Below are 13630 nucleotides of genomic sequence, written 5' to 3'. Positions count from 1 at the left end.
AGGAGAGCAGTTATCTGCAGAGGATGGCAGGGATTGGCTCGAAAATCCTAAGGAACTGCGCCAACATTCACCTGTAGGGCCCCAAAGAGCCTCCTACCTGAAATGTCAGTAGGAGACCATTGGATCTGCCAGTTCATGTGGTCTTAGTGGCAGGGCAGCTGGCACAGTGGCCTGGGCCTTTTGCAGAGGCATCTGGGCCCCATTCAAAACTAAAATGTTTTGGGGTCATTTGATAAGTGGGCTGGAATAACACACTCAGATGAGGGGAATATTGTTGCCTCCAAAAATCCAAAGAGCCCCACGAGACATTGTGCCTGTTTTCTGGTTGTAGGAGGGATCAGATGCAACCATCTATCCTTCGCCTTAGAATAGATAAGCTATACCATTAGACCCTTAAGAATTTCACTGCCGCGGAAGGCCCTTGAACTTTTGTCTAATTTGTTTCTTACCCTCTGACACATAAATGTCTTACTCACAAGTCTTAAAGTAGTTGCTACTTCTTGCTCACTAGGTCCCATCAGCATAATTTCATCAATACCATGAGCCAGTGTGTATCTTGAGGAAGAGGGGTCCCTGTGAACTAGATTATGGCTTAGGGCAGGAGAGTTGATAGGACCCTGAAGAGGGACAGTGAAGGTATATTGATACCTTGGCAGATGAAAGCAAATTGCTTTTGGTGGGCCTTATGGACAGGAATGGAGGAAAAAGCATTTGCTAGATCAATAGTTACCATCTGAGTTGCCAGAGAAGCCACTAGCTACCAGGGGATGTGTTAATTAGCACAAGCAGTGAAACCACATCTCTTACAGCAGCTGCAATTGGAGTCATCAGCTGGCTAACTTTACGATAATCAACTGGTACTGCCCAAGACCTGTTTATCTTCAGTTTTTGTCAAATAGGTGAGGGAGATGGGATTGTGGTGGAAATTATTACCCTCTTATCGTTCAAGTCCTTGATGGTGGCACTATTTCTACAATCTCTCTAGTAATGTGGCACTGCTTTCAGCTTACTATTTTCTTAGGTAGAGGCAGTCTTAGTGGCTTCCACTTGGCGTTTCCCACTATTAAAGCTCACAGATCAGGGAACCAATGTGAGAATTCTGCTAGCATATAAGTATATCTATTCCAGTTATGCATTCCAGAACTCAGGAAATAACCGAGGATACGTTCAGGACCCACTGGGCCTGCTGTGAGACAGACCTGAGCTAACACTCAGTCAATCACCTGACTTTCATAAGCTCATATTCTGACTGGTGGACCACAGTAACATTTTGGATCTCTTGAAATTAGTGTCAGTTCAGAGCCAGTGTCTAGATCCTACAAGTTCTGATTACTTCCTTTTCCTAATGCATAGTAGCCCTGATAAAACTGTAGGTTCCTTTGGGGAAGACTGGGAGAAAGATTAACAGTACACCTTTTAGCAGTGCACTGGAGTCCTTGCTTTCTTTTTTTGTTAAGTTTTTATTTCATAATCATAAACTTTGCAATCCAGCTGGAACCCAAAGAAAATATGGAACCCAAAGAACTGCAGTGGGAGCACAAAGACCGTAGGATATTTCAAGCAGATGGGGGTGACGGTGTGCTCTCCTGAGCTACAGAAGGAGTGGTCTGGCGATTAAGATAAAACACAAGTGAAATTTATTAGCTTTGTTCACGGTCTGCAGTGGTGATTTTCTTGTTGGTCTTGCCATTCCTGGACCAAAACACTCCATGGCTTTCACAACATTCATGCTGTCTTTCACCTTGTCAAAGATCACGTGCTTGCCATCCGACCATTCAGTCCTGGCAGGGCAAACGAAAAACTGGGAGCCGTTTATGTCGCCATGGACAAGATGCCAGGACTCATATGTCCAGGACGAAATTCTTATCATCAAATTTCTCCCCATGGATGGACTTGCCACCAGTGCCATTATGGCATGTGAAGTCGTCACCTTGACACATAAATCCTGGAATTATTCTGTGAAATCAGGAACCTTTATAACTAGTACCCAGAGCACAAAAGTTTTCTGCTGTCTTCGGAAATTTGTCTGCAAACAACTCCAGTCTGTTAACATAGCTTTAAGGATTGGATGAGCAATCACTTCTTGGTTTCCAGGTCCCTTACCTCTAAGGAGACACCATCTAAGGGCTTGCCATTGACAGCAATGGGTTGACCATGGCTGACTGGCATGAGAGGCTCTGGAGCAACATCTGTCAGACTTATGGGGCTCCTTTCTTAACAGGACTGGCCTCTCCTTCATTCAAGGGGTTCTGGGTCTGTGTACTGGCTCAAGTCTTAGAGCTGATTAAAGGGCTATGACCCTCTGTTTTTATGATTCAGGTTAGACTTGCTTACTTGACCTAAAACTGCTCTGCTTATACAGATCAAGTAAGAATTTAGGAGGCTTCTTAGGGGGGCTTCCCTAGCGGCTCACATGGTAAAAAAAAATCTGCCTGCAAGGCCAGAGACCTGGGTTTGATCCCTGGGTCAGGAAGATCTTCTGGAGAAGGGAATGTTTACCCATTCCAGTATTCTTGCCTGGAGAATTCCATGGACAGAGGAACCTGGCGGGCTGCTCTGTTTTAATTAGGGTTCTCCAGAGAAACAGAACCAATAGAGCAGTGTGTCCAGATGGAGAGAGGGTCTTCAGCACCTCCTGGAGCTGCCTGTGGCCTGCACATGACCTGGATGTTGGGCGTGAGGATGTCCACACAGGGCCCGCTGTGGGCAAATGCAGTGGCCTTACAGCAGAGATAGGGTGGGGCCAGGGCCTGTGGGAGCCAGAGGGCCAGATGGAGGATGGGCAGAAACTCAGAGGGGCCAGTCACTGAGGAAAGCCATGGGGGAGGCCAAGTCAGCGGGGAGGGGCCCCCTGCCCTGAATGGGCTGACAAAGAAGAGACTGCGAGTTTATCAGTGGCAGGATGCTAGCGACAGACACCAGCTGAACAATCAGGAACCGCTCAAGCCAAAGATTCCCGGAGGAGTTCAGAAGAGCCAGTCTGCAGCTGGTCCAGAGAGCAGCAGGTCAGTCCTCAGACCCAGTCACCAGATCTCCATGAGGTCACTGGGCTGCCTGGAGCACCTAGCCTTCTGGAGAGGATCGGGGAAGAAGTATAAAGGCAGAGGCTGAGCATCACCTAAGGAACTAAGTGTATTGCGTTGGATTAAAGCTCAAGACAGAGATTTTGTTATTGTTTTCTCACAAACTAGCCAGTGGGACCAAATCAAATCAAATGCAGAGCAAAAAAAACACATGCATTTCCTCTGCATATATGAGACGCAGCGTGAGTACTTCTGTGGTCCCTCTACGCCTATGACTTTTCTCTCAGCAACTGAAATCCTCTAAGCCGTCATCAGGCACATCCGCATTGGCTGGGGGAGGAGGAAGCACTGTGGTGGGAACTTGAGCACCGCCTTCACCTCTGGGGGCCCTTCTTTTCTCATTTGTAAGATGACAGGGGGGGTTCAGATGTTCTGTAATTTTTTTTTTCCACCTCCAAGATTCTCTAACCAAATAGGAAACGAAAAACACGTTCATGGGACTCTGCGGACTATGCTAGTGCTTTTCAAACCTTCCCTCCAGTTCTCTAGTGGCAGAGGAGAGAGAGCATGCATCTCTCAGGATTGTCCTGGATATGGCTTAGAGCATCCCACTGAGGTGTTTCCAGAAAGTTCCACAAAGTCTTGTGCTTTATCTCTCAAATTGTACGTAAATGTTATGTGATGCTTTGTAATATATTTGCACTTGTTATGAACAGCGCTTTAAGTTGACCAGGACTGCTGAACTGGTATCTCTTCTGCCTTTATATTTTTGTCCTGTGGCTTCAGTTACTCCCTAGTGCACTGCTCAGACCCTGGGGAACACTTGTTAGAATCCCAGCATGGGAGCACCATGAGGATAGAATTAGGCTAGCATATTTTCCAACATAGAAGGTCAAGTCCTAGATCTAGTGAACAGAAAGAAAATCTTCCCCACCCCTCCAGTGATAGCTTCAGTCTCTTCATGTAAAATCAGTTCAGTTCAGTCACTCAGTCATGTCTGACTCTTTGACCCCATGGACTGTAGCACGCCAGGCTTCCCTGTCCATCACCAATGGTCCCTGAACATCACTCATGTAAAATAGAGATTCCTAATCAGAACTATCATAAGATATCACCTCTCACCCATTAGCATGACTACCATCAAAAGAACAGAAAATAACAAGTGTTGTCGAGGATGTGAAGACATTGGAAGTCTTGTGCACTCTTGGTGGGAATGAAAAAGGGAGCAGCCACTATGGAAAGTATTATGGAGGTTCCTCTAAAAGCTCAAAATGGAACTACCATGAGTTCCAGCAATCCCATCTCTAAATTTATATCCCAAAATACTCAAAGCACAGCCTTAAAGAGATATTTACACATCGGTGTTCATTGCAACGTTATTCATGATAGCCAAAAGATGGAAACAACCCTGATGTCTATTGACATACAAATGGATAAAGAAAATTTAGTGCACGCATTTTGTAACCTTAAAAAGGATGGAAACCCTATCATATGTATGACACGGTTGAACCTTGAGGATATTATGCTAAGTGTAATAAGCCAGTAGAGAAGGGACAAATACATGATTCCACTTATGCGAAGCACCTAGAGTAGTCAAAATCACAGAAAGAGAAAGAAAAAAAGTGCTTGCCAAGGGCCAATGGGAGGAGGAAGGAGGAATTAGGAGGGTGTAGAGTTTTAGTGTTAGATTTAAAAGCTCTAGAGATTTGTTTCACAACAGAAGTTGTACTTCTATACACTTAAACATGGTTAAGATGTCAAATTTAAGTTATATGTTTTTGACCACATTAAAAGAAATAGTGACCTCATTTAGATGGTCAGGTTTCCTTTGAAAAAGAACAAGGCAAGATACTGGCCCACTAAATGTCAAGGTGAAATTTTCTTACAGCCCAAACCTGCTTCCTGCCCCAACTCCCTCCTTCCCAATGAAGCCAGAGGATGGATCTTCGCATTGCTTGCTCCCCAAAGGTTATAAGCATGTGTGTGCCATCAGTGGAGGCCAGGTTAACGACTTGTGCAAAATTTACTGCCAGTTTGCCATTTCCATTTTCCAATTTCCTTACTTTTGTTAATAAAATTCGAATCACTTTAAAAGATATCAAGGTTAAGTAAGACTGCATCAAAATCTTCCAGAATTCTTTTGGATAGTGTCAATGCCTTTATTGGTGACATCAGGGAATAAATGGGTACACCCACCTACACATACACACACACACACACACACACCAATACTCACATTCACTCTCTTGTGCCCTTTTCAACTGCCCCAATCTCACCCCACAGCAAACATGATGAATTCACATCCTGAGGCGGGTGTACCACCAACAAAATCTGACCGGAGGAAACAATTTCAATTCAATCAGAGGCCTCCTGCGGTTGAAGTTTACAGGGAGTGCTGCCAAATCTCACTCTCTTGGCGGACAAACTGTGCAGACTTTGGGCCTGCTGGGAGGGTGAGGCATTTCTTACTTTCAAAAGAGGGTCGATCCAAGATGTTTGTATTATTTCAATACTGTTTTTCCTATGGAGCCGGGGGTTGGCGGGGTGGGGGTGGGAAGTTCTTTCCTTGTTCCTGATATTTTCCAGAGATCAAAATGAAAACACAATGCTCTGAGAGTAATCAGCAAGCCTTCAGAAGAATTGCATGTACTTTTGATTTCTATAAAATCCCCACAACACTTCTGTTACCGTTCATTCTGTGCAGAGGTACACAGCCCAGCCAGAGGCTTAGATCCCAGCACAGATATCAGCTTCCTAGTCCTTCCGCATTTTTAGCAGGTATTTTGGAGGATCGTCAACACCAGGAAATGTTTTTCCTGGATCATTTGCATTTGCTTTTCTACTGGATGTGGTCCCGAAGAGTTAATAGCATTCAGTTGCTACTCTTTGGGACATTTCTGTGTGAGATCGACAACGTGGACCCGGACACATTTATAAGACATTACTCATACAACCTTCCACTTACTCAGACAGCAACTATTAATTTCTGCTGTGGTCCAGGCATCATGCCTAGTACTGAGTGCACACACAGAACAGAAAACTCTCAGTGAGCTTCCAGTCTAGGTGGGGAGATGGACAAGCAGAAAATGACAATACAGGGTGGAAAATGCCTAGAGACGTTATGTCTGTTAGGTTTTCCTTGGTAGCAAGGAATAGAGTGCCTCTTCAATCTCTCATATAAGGACAACAGGAATCACAGGCACCAGGAACAGCTTTACCTGCAGGCCTCTGGGAAGTTAGCATGCTGTGTGAAAATGGGAAAGAGGTGCAGGAGCCCAGGCAGCTCTCGTAATTGTTGGCGTGACTCAGTTTCTCTCTGCATCTCCCTCTTCTCATTTTACTCGTATATTCTTTCTCTACCATATGACTCCTACTTATGCATCATGGCTGCTTACTGATAACGTCCTCTGGATGCCTCAGGAGATCTGAACACTGTCTTCTTTCAGCTTCTTCCCCTTGATACCAAGTGTCCAATCTGGTGGTGTTCCGTGTCTAATAAAATTACCTTATCTCTACGGGGCAAAGTTTTTATTCTAGCTCACTCACAGACCACCTTTATATAGAATCTCCTTGATCTGAGGTTTCTGTGGTCCTGTCCACTGTGGACAAGGGACAGGGCATCAAGCATGATTAGCTTCATGTGAGAGGCACACGGGGCAGCTTGCTATAGGGAGTTCCTGGGCAAGCAGTTAGAGGGGCTGTCATCAAAGCAGTCACTGTAGGTATGGTAACCGCAAAACCTAAAATCTAGAATAGATACACATTTTTTTAAAAAAAGAGAAAGGAATTTGACCATAACACTAAAGAGTCATATACAACAACCCCTGTGTACATACATGCTCATTTTAAGTTGATGATCTCTTAAGTTCAAATGGATTTCAACAACCCTGCATTTTTTATTCCCTTCCACCCTATTTTTAATGTTTTTGACTTATTTTACATCTTTTCCTGTTTTGTGCTTAACTACTTTATTGTGGATATAGATGACTTAACACCTTTCTACTAGCTTTATAAGGGGTTGATCTACTACCTTCACCATATTTTTGCCTTTACCAAAGAGACTTTTCCTTTCATAATTTTCATATTTCTAGATGTGGTCTTGTCTTTATTGCTTGGTGGAGTCCTTTTAACGTTTGTTGTTAAGCTGGTTTAGTAAGGCTGATTTCTTTTATCTTTTGATTGCCTGTAAAATTTTTTATCTCTCCTTCAAATCTGAATGATGGCTCTGACAGGTAGAATATTCTTGGTTTTTAGGTTTTCTTTCATCACTTTGACTATATTGTCTTGCTCCTTTCTCTCCTTATTGCTAACAAGTCAGCAGAGAGTCTTATGTGGGTTCTCTTGTATATAACTAGTTGCTTTTCCTTTGTTACTTGAGAGAATAAAGATTTTCTCTTTATCTTTAATTTTTGGCATTTTACTTATAATATGTCTTGATGGGACTCTCTGTGCTTCCTAGACCCGGATGTCTGTTTCCTTTCCCAGGTTAGGGACGTCTTCAGCTATTATTTCTTCGAGTGAATTCTCTGCCTCTTTCCCTCTCTCTTCTCCTTTTGGCACCCGTATAATGTGAATGCTAGGATGCTTCATGTTATTTCAGAGGTCTTTCACACTACCCTCACTTTTAAAAATTCTTTTTTCTGTTCAGCTTGGGTGATTTCCACTACTCTTTCAATTCATTCCACTGTACTAGCTAATCTACTTGATAGTCGATTTCTTCAAATGTATTTTTTATTTCACATATTGTATTCTTCAGCTCTGTTTGGCTCTTCTCTATATTTTCTAACTTCTTGTTAAACTCTCACTGTGTTCATCCATTCTCCTGAGTTCACTGACCATCTTTATTACCTAGGACTTTGTTGGGTAGATGGCTTATCTCTACTTTGCTTAGTTCTTCTGGGTTTGTCTCATTCCTTTGTTTGGAATATATTCCTGTGTCTCCTCATTTTGCCTAATTCTCTGTTATCCCATGAATTGGGTAGGTCAGTTATGTTTCTTTTTTTTCCTATCTTGGAGAAGTGGCTTTATGAAGGAGACATCCTGTCCCAGCACCACACTCCCCTCTGGTCATCAGAATGAGATGTTCTCGGGGTTCCTTATATGCAGACTGCGTGGGCCCTTCTGTTGTGGTGGAGCTAACTACTATGCTGAAAGGCAGGGCTGGCCTCCAGTCCTATTGGCTGCCAGGCCCTGCCTTGAATGGTAGCTGCTGGCCTGCTGGCCGACGGGGTCATGTTCCAGCATGGCTGGCTATGTGGCCTGAGGGTCCTGTGGCTGGCCTGCTGGTGGGTGGGCAAGCCTCCAGTGCTAATAGGGTGGAGAGAGGACTCCAAAATGGTACTTGCCAGTCCCAGTATCCTTGTGGTAGAGCGAGCTTCTCAAATTTCTGATGCCAGTACGTATGTTCCCAGAGTGAGCTCCAGTTGTCTCCTGCTGCTCTAGAAGGCTCTCCAAGATTAGCAAAGGGGTCTGACCCAGGCTCCTTTCAATTTACTGGCTCTGCATTGGGTCTCAGATCATGTGAGATTGTGTGTGTGTGTGTCCTACAAGAGTGGAATATTTGTTTCCTACAGACCTCCAGATCTTCTGTATGTAAGCCCTGCTAGCCTTCAAGGCCACAGATTCTGGGGGTTTCTTCCTGGTGCAGGACCCCAGGACTGGGGAACCTGACATAGGGTTTGGATCCTTTGTACTTTGGTTAGAACCTCTACAATTATGATTATCCTATTTATACATTGTCTACCTTGGCTTTGTGGATCTTGACTATACTGCTTCTCTGCCCCTCCTACCTAGCTTGTTCTGGTTCCTTCTTCTCTTTTTTTAAATTAATTAATTAATTTTTGACTGTGCTAGGTCTTCACTGATGTGTGTGGGTTTTCTTTAGTTGGGTGAGTGGGAGATACTCTTTTTTTAAGTTTATTTTTTTAATTGGAGGAAAATTGCTTTGTAATATTGTGTTGGTTTCTGCCATACAACAGTGCAAATCAGCCATAATTATACATATATCACTTCCCTCTTGAGCCTCTCTCCCCTCACCCTACTAGGTCATCACAGAGCACCAGAAGACCTAAATAGACATTTCTCCAAAGAAGACATACAAATGGCAAATAAACACATGAAAAGATGCTCAACATCACTAATTATTAGAGAAAAGCAAATCAAAACTACAATGAGGGAGCTACTCTTCATTGCAGTGCACAGGCTTCTCATTGCAGTGGGAAAATAAAAATGCTTAGAATAAATATGCAACATAGACCTTCAAAGAACATGGCTTTTCCAATGGTTCCCTTGATGGTTAAGTTTGATTTTTCATGTTGGAGCATTACAGGGGCAATTGCGAGTCAGAGAATAAACTTGATGCATCTTACTGAAGCTTTCGTTTTATTAGAAACTGTGGGAGAATTTTATATTCATACAAACATGAATGTATGATAGCATAGGCTGAAAAACAGTCAAGATTTTTAAAGACATGAAGTTGAACTTGAATTTCATGCTAGTGGACGGGTTCTTTGTGGAAAAGATCCCGTAGATTCCTTATTAGGAGCCATGGGAAACTCTGTGAATAATGTCAAGATTTCTATCTAGAATCGTAATCCTCTCCCTTGTTAGTTTTTAAGTAATATTTTCTTCTTTATCAAGTACAGCCTGTGTGAATATATGACATTTAATAACATGCCAGATTCTCCAGGCTTCCCAGGCAGTGCTAGTGGTAAAGAACCCACCTGCCCAGTGCAAGAGACATAAGAGACATGGGTTTGATCCTTGGGTCGGGAATATCCCCTGGAGAAGGAAATAGCAACCCACTCTAGTATTCTTTCCTGGAGAATCCCCTAGACAGAGGAGTCTGGTGGGTTACAGTGCATGGGGTCACAAAGAGTTGGACATAACTGAAGCAACTTAGCATTCACACAGATTCTCCAGGGCTTCTTGATTCATAGACGCAGAGGAAGAATAACAATCACGGGATTAACCCCAGCATGCTTGTTGCATATCTATGACGTGCTTGGTTAAGTGTATTTTCTAAATATGGTTTCTTTTTTATTTGCCTTGCTAAGATAAATGGGAAGGAAGTGGGAGAGACAGGGATGGAGGAAAATGGAAATGGCAAAGCTATTTTCAATGTTTAAAAAAGGATGGGGTTGTGAGAAGAGAGTGCGTTCAAGAAGCAAAGCTTAGCACTAGGCATGTTGGCTCTCATGCAGTCCAGTTAGGCTGCCCAGGGGCAATGGCTTGACAATCACCAAGGTGAGTAAACACAGAGAACTCCCGGATCCAAGCCCAGGTTCATGACATCACCCCACACCTTTAGTCCCTCCTCCAGCTCAAGTTCTTAGGTCAGCAATCACGCAATTGGCAACAAAATACAAAAAACAACTGGAAAGGGAAAGGAGAAGTTATTACTAGCTTCAGTTTTCTTTGGGGGAAATAATGTAGGTTTTTCTTATGTATGAGAGAAGGCCCAGATTACAGGGTGAATCCTGTTAGGACATGCAGACTCTGCAACAATACCAGGTAGTCACTTCAGGTGGTTTCCTCTCCAGCTATGAAGGCATGAGTATCAAATGGCATTTGAGAGACAACAAAGCTTTGTATAAATGTTAGTCCTCCGGGCTGTTGAGATGCATTCTAGAATATGAAGCCTCATAAATAGCTAGTTTGGAAACCCCTGCCCTGCTCTCTGCTTGATCCCTGGTGTTATACCCTTAAAGCTGGGTCAGCTTGACTCTTTGAATCTTGTGAAATTGTAAATATCTCTGGGAAGGGTGTTAACTTTTCTGCATCACTGTGTGGTTGTGAAAGAAGAGAGTGGAACATGGCAGCTGATCTTAGTTCTAGTTACAGCTCTGCTGCTGGAGTTCTGTGACCATGGGCGTAGCAATCTTTCAATTTCCATGACCTCATCTGTACACACAGAGACTGAACTAGATGATCTCTAATGTTCCCTTCAGGTTCCACTTTCTATGAGTCAAGGAGGTAAGGCAGTGTGAGCAGGAACTTCAGAATGGGGATCTGAGTGAGCAAGGGGGATTCCGCCCTCAGGGCAAAGGGCCCCAAATGGAAAGGCAGGCACCCAAATGCCAGATTTGGCTGTATATCTATCTAAATGATCATAACTGTAATAAAAACTGTTGTTAGAGCCTGTTCTGTGCTTCTGCTGTCTTATTACCCTTTATCTTAAGTACTCAGGGCTTCCCTGGTGGCTCCGACAGTAAGGAATCTGCCTGCAATGCAGGAGACCCAGGTTTGATTCCTGTGTTGGGAAAATCCCCTGGAGAAGGGAATGGCAACCCACTCCAGTATTCTTGCCTGGAGAATTCCATGGAGAGAGGAGCCTGGTGGGCTGCAGTCCATGGGGTTGCAAAGAGTCAGACACAACTGAGCGACTGACACTTTCACTTTCACTGAAGTATTCATGATTGAGGAGAACTGCTGATGTGTGGGACCACATACACACATCCCTGAGTAGTTCTGCACTGTCTCCTAGGTCCTAAGTCCTACAAACGTCCTTGAGAATCAGCCAGTACCAATCTGCCTCCATGGTGTGATGGGATAGATGTGTTTGTACTTATCCAGCTTATTGGCCTTACCTCATCTCAAGAACTTGCCAGATACAAAAGGTGACAATAGACCTGCGTTGGGATGGAACTAAATTTGAGGACAAACAGTTGAGAAGGTATGGAATGCTCATGTGGAGGTGTCCAGCAGGCAATGGGAAACATGGGTCCAGGGGCGAGGAGAGACGTGGATTTAGAAGTTATTTATACTCAAGGGGTAATTGGTGGCCATGATCTTCCAACTTTTTTTTTTAATATAAAACATATTGTGTATTTTATTTCCTGTAATCTACAGCATAAATTGGAGTTTCCCTGGTGGCTAAGGTGGCAAAGAATCTGCTTGTAATGCAGGAGACCTGGGTTCGATCTCTGGGTTGGCAAGATCCCCTGGATAAGGGAATGGCAGTCCACTCCAGTATTCTTACCTGGGAAGTCCCAGGGACAGAAGAGTCTGGAGGGCTACAGTCCATGGGGTCGCAAAGTGTCAGATACAACTGAGTGACTAACACACATACACAGCATAAATTAGATGGCGTGACACAGAACTTGAAAAATATTTGAATGATTTATGTGTGCCAAAGTCCTAAATGTAGCTGCTGCTGCTGCTGCTAAGTCGCTTCAGTCGTGTTCGACTCTGTGCGACCCCATAGACAGCAGCCCACCAGGCCTCCCCGTCCCTGGGATTCTCCAGGCAAGAACACTGGAGTGGGTTGCCATCTCCTTCTCCAATGCATGAAAGTGAAAAGTGAAAGTGAAGTCACTCAGTCATGTCCGACTCTAGTGACCCCATGTAGCTACTTCTGGTCAAATGGCTCAGGAGAGGGTTAGGGCTAAAATTAGGGTGTGTCTTGATGAGAATAGTTTTCAATTCTGATTGTGTTCTTCCCACAACATCTCCACTGGTAAAGCAGGGAGAGCTCAGTCTGTCTCATTTCAATTAAGACAGAGCTCCGTAGTCAGTAGGAGGTTTAGGGGAGTCTTCAGGCTCTGTGGGCTGGACGTGCAGGGCTGAGAGGCAAGCAGGATGTGGGGAAGCTGGCTAGCGCTAGTGTGCATGTGCTCAGTTGCATCTGACTCTTTGAGACCCCATGGATTGTAGCCCACCAGGTGCCTCTGTTCATGGGATTTGCCAGGCATGAACACTGGAATGGGTTCCAGGGACTGAACCCATGTTTCTCGCATTTGCAGGCAGATTCTTTACCATCACACCACCTGGGAAGCCTGTGGAAGTGGGGGACCTGGTACCAACTTCTGTCCACTCCTCAGAAAGGCTAGTTCTGGGACTTCTCCTCTTTCCTGGCCTTCCCCAGTCCGCCCCAGTAAGCTCAGGGTCTCCTTGCAAAGACAGGCCCTGGCTGGCGCTCTCTGGCTAGAGGCATCTTGCTGGCATAAGAGACACGCGAAGATGATTAACTGGTAGTTTCTCTGCCATGACCTGCTGACCTTCTTATGGGAACCTCTGTAGAGATAAAATGACTTACTTTTTTTTTGTTCTTAGTGTCTCTGGTACCTATAACTTTCATAGTAATCATGACATTTGTGTTTATCATTAATATTCCAGCTGGAAACATCCTCTTTTGCCCCTCTTGTCCCTGCCATGGCCCATTTGCAGTTCAGGTTATCACCTTTCTCAGAAAGCGCTCTCCGTAAAAGCCCAGTATTGGTGAGTTAGGCTGATGGTTTCCACACCCCTCTTCTCTGTCTTCTACTTCCTACTGCAGTTTAGGGGAAGATGATTTTATACCATAGATACCTCATTCATCAATGCTGTCTTCTGTCTCCCTACTCATGTCCACTATCACAGACCTTGAATAACTGTTTTCATTCAGCCATTTAGCCCATTACTTCTTTGACCAGCAGGCTAAACCCAAGTATCTCTCAGACTCCTGTGCTGTCATTAACATGCTTCTTGTTTAACTCAAAACAGCTGTTCCTCCTCCGCCTCCCGTCCCCAATCTCTCCCCTTAGACAAACCTTGCTGACCCAGAAATTTTGGGAAAAAAATTATTTTTGAACAAGTGAGAGTTCTGGAAAGATAAGGATTTGCCTCTT

At 44.2% G+C, this 13630-nt stretch overlaps 1 pseudogene; it reads right to left on the bottom strand.

Moving 5' to 3' along the window:
• Positions 1 to 1575: 1575 nt before the first annotated feature.
• LOC133260223 (peptidyl-prolyl cis-trans isomerase A-like) lies at positions 1576 to 2140 on the bottom strand (annotated as a pseudogene).
• Positions 2141 to 13630: the final 11490 nt, after the last annotated feature.

Source organism: Bos javanicus, chromosome 14 (assembly GCF_032452875.1).
Source record: "Bos javanicus breed banteng chromosome 14, ARS-OSU_banteng_1.0, whole genome shotgun sequence".
In the NCBI taxonomy this organism is placed as follows: Eukaryota; Metazoa; Chordata; class Mammalia; order Artiodactyla; family Bovidae; genus Bos; species Bos javanicus.
Note: the sequence above shows the minus strand (reverse complement) of the source record. Positions and strands in the feature narration are given on the sequence as shown.